Below are 9,260 nucleotides of genomic sequence, written 5' to 3'. Positions count from 1 at the left end.
AACATCAAACATTAAAAATCTCCCTAAACAGGGCTGCTTTCAGATGTCTTCTAAAAGTCAGTTTTTTATTTATTTGACATCTGATGGGAGGGCGTTCCACAGGGCAGGCGCCACTACCGAGAAGGGCCCTTTGCCTGGTATACAACTAAATTTGATCCAGAAAACTCTTATGTTCTTAATTTCAGATAAAATGAGCAAGTCAGGGCAGAACATCATATTCAGTGGAAAGGAAGGAGAGAGAAATGTGCCAGTCCCTGTTTTATTATGTCCTGGAGTGGGGAATAGCACAGATTTTATAAGGATGAGGGTTCATTGTAACCCTTGGTACAGGGTCTTGATTAAGTTCTTTCACTCCTTCTGGCAGCTGGAAGCTGAATGTCCTCAGCAGGCTGGTCAGGAAGATGAAGATTTCGATCTTTGCCAGCTGCATTCCCAAACATATGCGAGACCCTGAGGATGGGACAAGTGAAAGACAGCAAGTGAATAATAACTTACTTTCCAGTCAGGGGGGTTTTTCAGCCGGAACTCACTGGATCTCAGTTCCAGCATCTCTCAGGTGGGCCATTCTAAGAGAACGAGGGAGGTTCACAGTGAGTTCCGGCACCTCTTTTTCTAGAAAAATTATACTGTCTCCAGATATTATTTTATAACTTTGAAATACTCCACTTAATATTTTGTAAAACCAAGCCCAACTACTAGTCGCAGATTCATAGAATCGTAGAGTTGGAAGGTCAAGGAAATAATCAGGACTCCTGTCTCCTTTAGAGCTCAAAGGAGGGATAGGGCAGGCTGGTGGCAAAGTCTGAGATGCTTCAGGTTGGTGGTGGTGAAGACCCTGAAAGTGTATGTGCATCTGCAGAGTCACCATCACCAACCCAGAGCTTCCCCAAAGTTGCCACTTCCTTTCTCATTCCTGTTCTGGTGAGTCACAGGGCCAGAGTGCTATCTACTTTCTCTTGCATGTGCTGATTATGATGTCATTTCCTGTGAGTAGCCCAATATGCATGTCTACACATCAAAACATTGTTTGGTCTTTTGCATTTACCTGCACCAAATGGCAGGTATTCTTCTCGAGCCACATATTGACCATCCTTGTCCAAGAAATGATTTGGGTTGAACTCTGCAGGTGTCTCCCATCGTGTGGGATCAAGGAGAACAGAGCGCAGGTCAGGAAAGATACCAGTCGTCTGTAAAGAAGAAACCATTGTCATTGAATACACTAAGATCAACACATTTCTGAACTGTCCCTCAATATGCCAGGGGAGGGAAGTCATTTACCAGTGGCCAGATTCATCCTCAGCTTTTCTCCCTATTAAAACCTACCTCCTCCTCCCCACCCTTATTTTAAAAAGAAAGCCCAACATCCAGACTGAGACCTCTGGCCAATAACGGCCATCCATCAGGGCAAGCAAGGCTGATTCAGTTCTGAAACTTTTTCTGAACTCAGTATCACTGTTTGTGTATTTCCTTCTGGTCAAGTACCAACGTTATTAGAGGAAACACAAAATTGCAGTATTTTAAGCATATAAATATTTGAATTTATGTATTGCATTTAGAGAAGCCTGGTGGAAAAAGAAAACCTCAAATCAATAAATACAACTATGTGTGTGTGTGGAGACTATGTGATATCATGCATTTATGAGCATTTTGGAAACATGATAACTTTGAACAATTACTGTTGTTGTGATTGTGCAGGTGTATGATATGGGGTATCCTCATAAATCTCTGGGTCCAGCAACACTTCCACATGTGCCTGTCTTAAAATCAGCAGAGTGATGTCAGTGTAGCCTCCTTGGAAACACATTTGAAGGGCTGGTTGCATACAAAAGGCAATAAAACATTCATGGAAACAAGAAAGACCAGTCAAGAAAGTTGCTTACTTGAGCAGGCTATAAAATGCATAATGGTTTCATTTTACAAGCATTTCCAGGCACGCCTTGGTTGTGCTGGTCAATGATCTCCAGTGGGCTAGGGACAAAGGAGAGAGCTGTTTCCTAGTTAGTTCTGCTGGATCTCTCAGCGGCTTTTGACACGATCGACCATAACATCCTTCTGGACTGTCTAGAGGGGCTGGGAGCACTGTTATACAGTGGTTCTGCTCCTTTCTCCTGGGCCGTGTCCAGAAAGTGGTGTTGGGGGATGAGTGTTCAGACCCCTGGGCTCTTTCTTGTGGGGTGCCTCAGGGTTCTGTCCTTTCCCCCATGCTTTTTAATATCTACATGCAGCCACTGGGAGAGATCATCAGGGGGTTGGGGCTGGGTGTTCATCAATATGCAGATGATACCCAGCTCTACCTCTCTTTCAAATTAGAATCAGTGAAGGTGGTGAAGGTCCTGTGTGAGTGTCTGGAGGTGGTTGGAGGATGGATGGCAGCTAACAGATTGAGGTTGGATCCAGACAAGACAGACGTACAGTGGTGCCTCGCAAGACGAAATTAATCCGTTCCGTGAGGCTCTTCGTATAGCGGTTTTTTCGTCTTGCGAAGCAAGCCCATTGACAGCTTAGCGGATTAGCGCTACAGCTGTCAAGCGGCTTCCAGCGATCAGCTGTTAAGCGGCTTATCAGTGGAACAGCTGATAAGCGGCTTAGCGGCTTAAGAAAAAGGCGAAAAAAGCGAAAAAAACCCGCGGGGGGATGCAAGATTTTTTTCGTCTTGCGAAGCAACCCCATAGGGGAATTCGTTTTACGAAGCGCCTCCAAAACGGAAAACCCTTTCGTCTAGCGGGTTTTTCGTCTTGCGAGGCGTTCGTCTTGCGGGGCACCACTGTACTGTTTTGGGGGGACAGGAGGCGGGCAGGTGTGGAGGACTCCCAGTTGCGCAGCCTGGGAGTTATTTTGGACCCACAGCTGTCCATGGAGGTGCAGGTCAGTTCTGTGTCCAGGGCAGCTGTTTACCAGCTCCATCTGGTACACAGGCTGAGACCCTACCTGCCTGTGGACTGTCTCACCAGAGTGGTGCATACTCTGGACTACTGCAATGCGCTCTATGTGGGGCTACCTTTGAAGGTGACCTGGAAACTACAACTAATCCAGAATGTTCTGTGATACTTCAGGTTCTCAAATGAAACTGGAAATGAAAGACGAGGCAGCAATGCAAAGAAATTGGCAAGGGACCTAAGAGGTTTGGATGCAAAGCAAACTCTCTTTGTTGTGGTGCTGAACAGCTCAGAAGAGTGTGCAAATGAGAACCTGAAGTAAGTTGCTATTTCTCTCTTTCCCTGGCCAGGAGATGGAAGGAGCAAGGAATGAAAAGGTGAATAAAGATTTGAGGATTTTTTAAAGTGTGGTGGTTGGTGGGAAAGGCGTTCATCTGGGAATTCAGAACTCTGCATGACAAAGTCAGAAGCCATGGTGGCTTAAGGGTTTTTGTGACAGTCCCAGCATTTTCAGAGCAGTTGAAAAGTATGCAGGAATACCTGATGTTCTCCAACCACCATCTCAAACACCTTTGCTAAGAAAGGTGTGTTGGCAGCCCGTCTATAGTTATTACACTCCATTGGGTCTAGAGTGGGATTTTTGAGAAGTGGAACACCACCGCCTCTTTAAGCGCAACAGGCACCACTCCATCACACTACCACACCTCTGATCGATCCAATCACCCCACCCCAGTTAGCTTTAAGAAGGCAGGATGGATCTGGATAGAATGAGCCGGTGGTTGGGCACATCACTTCAAGTGTCATGTCCACATCCTCAGGATGCATTAAACATCATCATCATAATACAGTGGTACCTTGGTTTACGAACTTAATCCATTCCAGAAGTCCATTCTTAAACCAAAGTGTTTTTAAACCAAGGCGTGCTTCTCTGAAGTCTCTTAGCCTCACTCACCTCACAGAGTGTTTGTTGTGGGGGAGGAAGGGAAAGGAGATTGTGAGCCGCTTTGAGACTCCTGAAGGGGAGTGAAAGGCGGGATATCAAATCCAAACTCCTCCTCTTCTTCTTCTTCCCAAAGCAGTGGGGGTCTCAATTTACAAATGGAACACACTCAACAGGAAGTGGAACATGTTCTGTTTCCAAGGCAAAGTTCACAAACCAAAACACCTACTTCCAGGTTTGCAGCATTCTTAATCCAAGTTGTTCATAAACTAAGCTGTTCTTAAACCAAGGTACCACTGTAATAGAATAATAATCATAGAATTGTAGAGTTGTAGAGTTGAAAGGGACAACAAGGGTCAATGCAGGATTTTTCCCCCACATGGGGCTCAAACCCACAACCCTGAGATTATTAATTGGAATTGATTCCACAATACTGGGCCTGACAATTTGTAGGACACCTCAGTTGGCACAGTCTCAATAGCAGCATCTAAATTGCTGCAGAGCCAAGCAACTTTATCCTTGAAATGTTTAGCTATCCGGTAACAGCTAGTCACCGTGTGTTCAGGAGATCCACCCCGCCAGTCAGAAGTTACCAACCTCTGGATGACACAGAATAACTCTGCTCAATGGTTCCCTGAGGATGTAATGGAGGCAGCAAAGTAGGATAAAACCGCTGCCCTTGCCACCACATTGTAGGCCCTATTACAAGCCAGGACATGTGCTTCGGCAGCTCATAAGTGAGAATTATGCCACTTATGATCCAGCCCTATATGCTCTTGATATACAAGAATGCAGCTGTTACCTTGGGAATAAGAAAACCATGTATCTTCACATCCTTTGTCGTTTGCCTGGGAATTCCACCTCCAAAGGCATATTTAAAGCGCTGCATTTCATGAATCACAGCATTGGTGTAGGGCAGTTTCTTCTTATCTTGATAGCAAATTGACTGAGAAGAACCTATAACATTTTTTATCTCCTTGTGGACTTTATCTGAAGAAAATGATGGAAATGCATTGTTTATTTTGACAAGAACATTTTCCCCCCAGCATATTTATTTACCATGAAATTATTCTAAGAAGATATATGAATGAATCTCAGTTATATGAATCATATTATATATTGCATTTATAGCCCATATTTTCCTCCAAGGACTTCAATGCAATATACATGGTTCTTCCACTCTTTTTAAACCTCATTAGTAACCTGGGAGAATAGGTTAATCTGAAAAATACGGACTAGTATAAGGCCACCCAGAGGGTTCCATAGCTGTATTAGAATTTGAACCTGGGTTTTCTCAATCCTAGTTTGACATTCTAACTGCTACTTCCCCTGGTGGGTCAAGGTGGTTGCACTACCAGGATTTCCCCCGACCTAAAGTGGGTTGCAACACCAGCACTGCCACCATAAAAGTATCTGGTAAAAAATTAAGGAGTGCTCCTCCAAAAACATTTTTCAGCTAAAGGTGAGTTCCTAGGTCTGGAAAGTTGGAAAATTCTCTAATCTCAGCTGCTACTTATATTTGGAAAGATATCATGGCCTACGAAAATGTCACAAGGGATTGAGCAGGTCTACCAGAATTCTTCCAAGCTGGAAGGGCAGGGAGTAAGAAAAAAATGACTTCATTAAGTCATAATCTGTGCATTGGTCAACATTTCATTTTGGTTGCAGAGTTTTAGAAGGAGCATGGCTTGGGGGTTGTCATGAAGGGAGCCTGGATTTCTGGATTCACCATGACATCACTGGCAAAAACATTCATCGCTTTCTCTCCCTTCCTTTGACCATCCCAGTCTTCAAATTGTCTTCCCTCTATTTGCAAAGCCACTCTTCTCTCCTTCGAAAAACTTTGATGAATTCACTTTAGTCTAACAACAGGGGCACATTCTTGTCCCTTACCCTCTCCTATGAATTTAATTATAAATTGAGACCCTCCATCTCTTATTGTCCCAGTAATCATAGACTGGACGTATTCTATGGGCATGGGGTGTTCAGGGCAAATTAGTTTTTTACTTCTACCACACTGTTGAGTTTGATTATAAGTTCCAGAATCTGTATAAGGAAACATTTGTGAAGAAGAATGATCTTCCATGAGATGTAAGTCAAAAACATTTAGCTTATTTCAATATGCTCTTGTCTTTTGGCTCCCATTGCGCATGTCTCCCTCTCTCACCTTGGATATCTGGATGATTTGCCAAGAGGAGAAGTGCCCATTTCAGAGAAATGGCGGTTGTTTCTGTCCCTGCTACAAAGAAGTCAAAAATGCATTGGGCCAGGTTGTCTTCATTAAACGTAGACTCTGGATCATTCCTCTTCTGGTGCTGAAAATAAGAAAGGTGACATGTCATTTATATGCCTTATAGTCTGTTCTCCATCACTTACTTTAGCTTCTTTTGCCAACTTTTTGCCCTGCGAGCATTTGAATATATTTGAGTCTCTTTCATTGAGTAGATCAGTGCTTTCCAAACTGTGTGTCATGACAGGTTAGTGTGTCAACTACAGTGTGTAGTTGTGTCGTGTGAATTCTCCCTGGGTTCCTCCTAGGGCTGGAAAGGGGTTCGTTTAACCTCCGGTTTGCTAGTAAAACTGAATTACTCTCTCATAAAATGACGCATATCTAAAAAGTGTGTCATCAACATGAAAAGTTTGAGAAGTTCTGTTGTAGATTATTGTCACAAGGCTCTAAAAGTGTGCATTATTTCTCTTCGGAATGCAGCTGTGTACCATTTAGGAATGTGGGATAGATATGATTCAGGTCACATTTAAAGGCAGAGTGGCTGGGGAAACCCAGCCAGATGGGTGGGGTATAAATAATAAAGTTATTAAAATTATTATTGTTTAATTTGTACTTTTTGAAATAACACCATGCCCAATGAATACAGAGAGATAAATCACAAACTAAACAACTCTGTATATGGTTTGCAAAAATTCCTTAACAATAATGTACAACATTTCAAAACCTTCTAATACATGTCAAAATAATAATGACATACGCAACTCAGTATCTCAAAGCCAAAGTGTCCAAATATTCCTGAAATAAGTGAATCAGAATGACTCTCTGTGTGTATACTTGTTCTGGTGCAACAATGGGATACCCAGGATTTCAATCTCTGTTTCTTGAGTCTTCTTCTGGTTGGCCCAAAAAGGAGCTCTAGATCATACATAACATGCTTATAATCTTATAAGGATATTCTTATAAGCATGTTGTGTATTGTTAAGGAATTTTTGCAAACCACATACAGAGTTGTTTACTTTTCGAAGCAATACCAGTAGTGAAAATGCAGCCAACCTTCAAAATTCTCATTTCTCTGAATTTTGCAGAGCTGCTATCTAGCCAAGCAATGTGTACAGAAACACACAGAGCATTTGACTCTCAGCATACAGCATTTGTGGCTACTGGTAAGTAATTTCAGGATTGCATTACCATTTAACTATGGGGTGCATGGTGTGATATATTTTGATACAGTGTTCCCCACATGTACTCTGAACTCTGCATTGATTAATGAAGCCCTCCTGTTTTATAGTCCTGGTATTCAGTACTTACTTTCTCCATCTGAAGTAGATAGAAATCAATGAAATCCTGTGGCTCATGCAGTGACGAAGTCTCCTTATGCTTCTCTATCTCATCCTTTGCAAATGAAATCACCGTATCCAGGCTGGAAAATGCCTGCTTGTGGGGCCCTGGGAGATATCTCATAATCCATGGGAATATTTCATACAGCTAAAGTAAAGATAGCAAAAACGTTGCCATTACCATGAAGAAGCTTGGTCACACTGTTCATGAATCAGCTCCTGTGGGCTGGTGCTTAAAGAACATGATCTGGGTTATTCCTCATGGATAGTATATTAGCTTGACTCTCATGGAGAAGAAGGTGGGTGTCAACAGCATCTTCAGAATTCCACAATGACTGGATTATGATAATTAAGCTTGGCTGAAAAGTGGAATGAAAACTAGAGCTTGAAATATATTGCCAGCTTTCAGGCTTCATTCTAAAACTGCACTATTCCAGACCAGGAATGGGGATGGAGAATATGGATAGCAGAGAAATTCAATTTTGCTCAAGTTTCACTCCCCGCTAAGAACCAAATACATAGCTTGTTGTTTATACATATACATACACATACATACACACACACACATGTATGTATATGCATATGTGTGTGTATATGTATGTATAGATATAGGTATAGATATAGATATATAGATATAGATAGGAGTTCATTTTTCTACATATCAAATTAAATGTGTCACAAACTTTGAAAAATCCAATGACTGCCTTTCTTCTCCTTCCGTGGTTCATATACATATCATAATTTCCTGTGTGTTTTACTATAACCATTCAAATCAATTTGATCCCCAGGAATGGGGGTGGAAGATATGGACCCTCCTTTGTTGGAGGTATTTAGGCAGAGGTTGGATGGCCATCTGTCTTAGATGCTTTATCTGAGATTCCTGCATAACAGGGGGTTGGACTAGACAGCCCTTGGGGTCCCTTCCAACCTTAAAATTCTATGATTCTATGACCTTAAGAGCCAACAACCAAGATACTTTTTTTTCTAGTTCCTTTTTCAACCTTGGCGGGGTAAATCAATTTAAACATGTTGACCTTTGAATATCTTAACAGTCTAGAGCAGGTGAGGGAAACCTTGGCCATCTATATGTTACTGAACCACAACCCCATCAGAACCAGCCAGCATAGCCAAAGGCCAAGGATGACTAATTGTAGATGAGCAACAGCTGGGGGGCCAGAAGTTCCCCACACCTGGTCCATAGCCAGAATACCATAATTTCTGATTTTTCCCATGTGAAGATATCTGTGCCCCTGAGTCCTATGTACCGTTGCCATTAGATACGGTGATCAGACCGTTGTTGTTTAGTCATTTAGTCATGTCTGACTCTTCGTGACCCCGTGGACCAGAGCACGCCAGGCACTCCTGTCTTCTAGTGCCACCCACAGTTTTGTCAGATTCATTTTGGTAGCTTCTATAACACTGTCCAACCATCTCATCCTCTGTCATCCCCTTGTGACCTCAATCTTACCCAACATCAGAGTTTTTTCCAGAGAGTCTTCTCTTCTCATAAGGTGGCCAAAGTATTGTAGCCTCAGTTTCAGGATCTGCCCTTCCAGTGAGCACTCAGGGTTGATTTCCTTAAGAATGGATAGGTTTGATCTTTTTGTAGTCCAAGGGACTCTCAAGAGTCTCCTCCAGCACCACAATTCAAAAACATCAATTCTCTGGCGATGAGCCTTCTTTGTTGTCCAGCTCTCACTTCCATACATCACTACTGGGAAAACCATAGCTTTAACTATACGGATCTTTGTTGGCAAGGTGATGTCACTGCTTATTGAGATGTTATCTAGGTTTATCATCACTTTTCTCCCAAGAAGCAGGCATCTTTTAATTTTGTGACTGCTGTCGCCATCTGCCGGGATCATGGAGCCCCAAAA

At 42.6% G+C, this 9,260-nt stretch overlaps 1 pseudogene across 1 annotated transcript in view; it reads right to left on the bottom strand.

Annotated features, from left to right (window-relative positions):
• Positions 1-245: 245 nt before the first annotated feature.
• Positions 246-9,260, bottom strand: part of LOC309369814 (cytochrome P450 2A3-like) — a 30,069-nt pseudogene continuing 21,054 nt past the window's right edge. The window contains exons 5-9 of the transcript XR_014173478.1: positions 7,355-7,531; positions 5,984-6,131; positions 4,619-4,806; positions 1,046-1,187; positions 246-450 (exon numbers count right to left, since the gene is read on the bottom strand). The product of XR_014173478.1 is annotated as a cytochrome P450 2A3-like (transcript). The remainder of the gene's footprint in view (positions 451-1,045; positions 1,188-4,618; positions 4,807-5,983; positions 6,132-7,354; positions 7,532-9,260) is intronic.

The sequence above is a fragment of the Podarcis melisellensis genome (genome assembly GCF_964234715.1).
Source record: "Podarcis melisellensis genome assembly, chromosome: 5".
Taxonomy (NCBI): Eukaryota; Metazoa; Chordata; class Lepidosauria; order Squamata; family Lacertidae; genus Podarcis; species Podarcis melisellensis.
The sequence above is the reverse complement of the archived record's forward strand: the minus strand, read 5'-3'. Positions and strand labels throughout refer to the sequence as shown.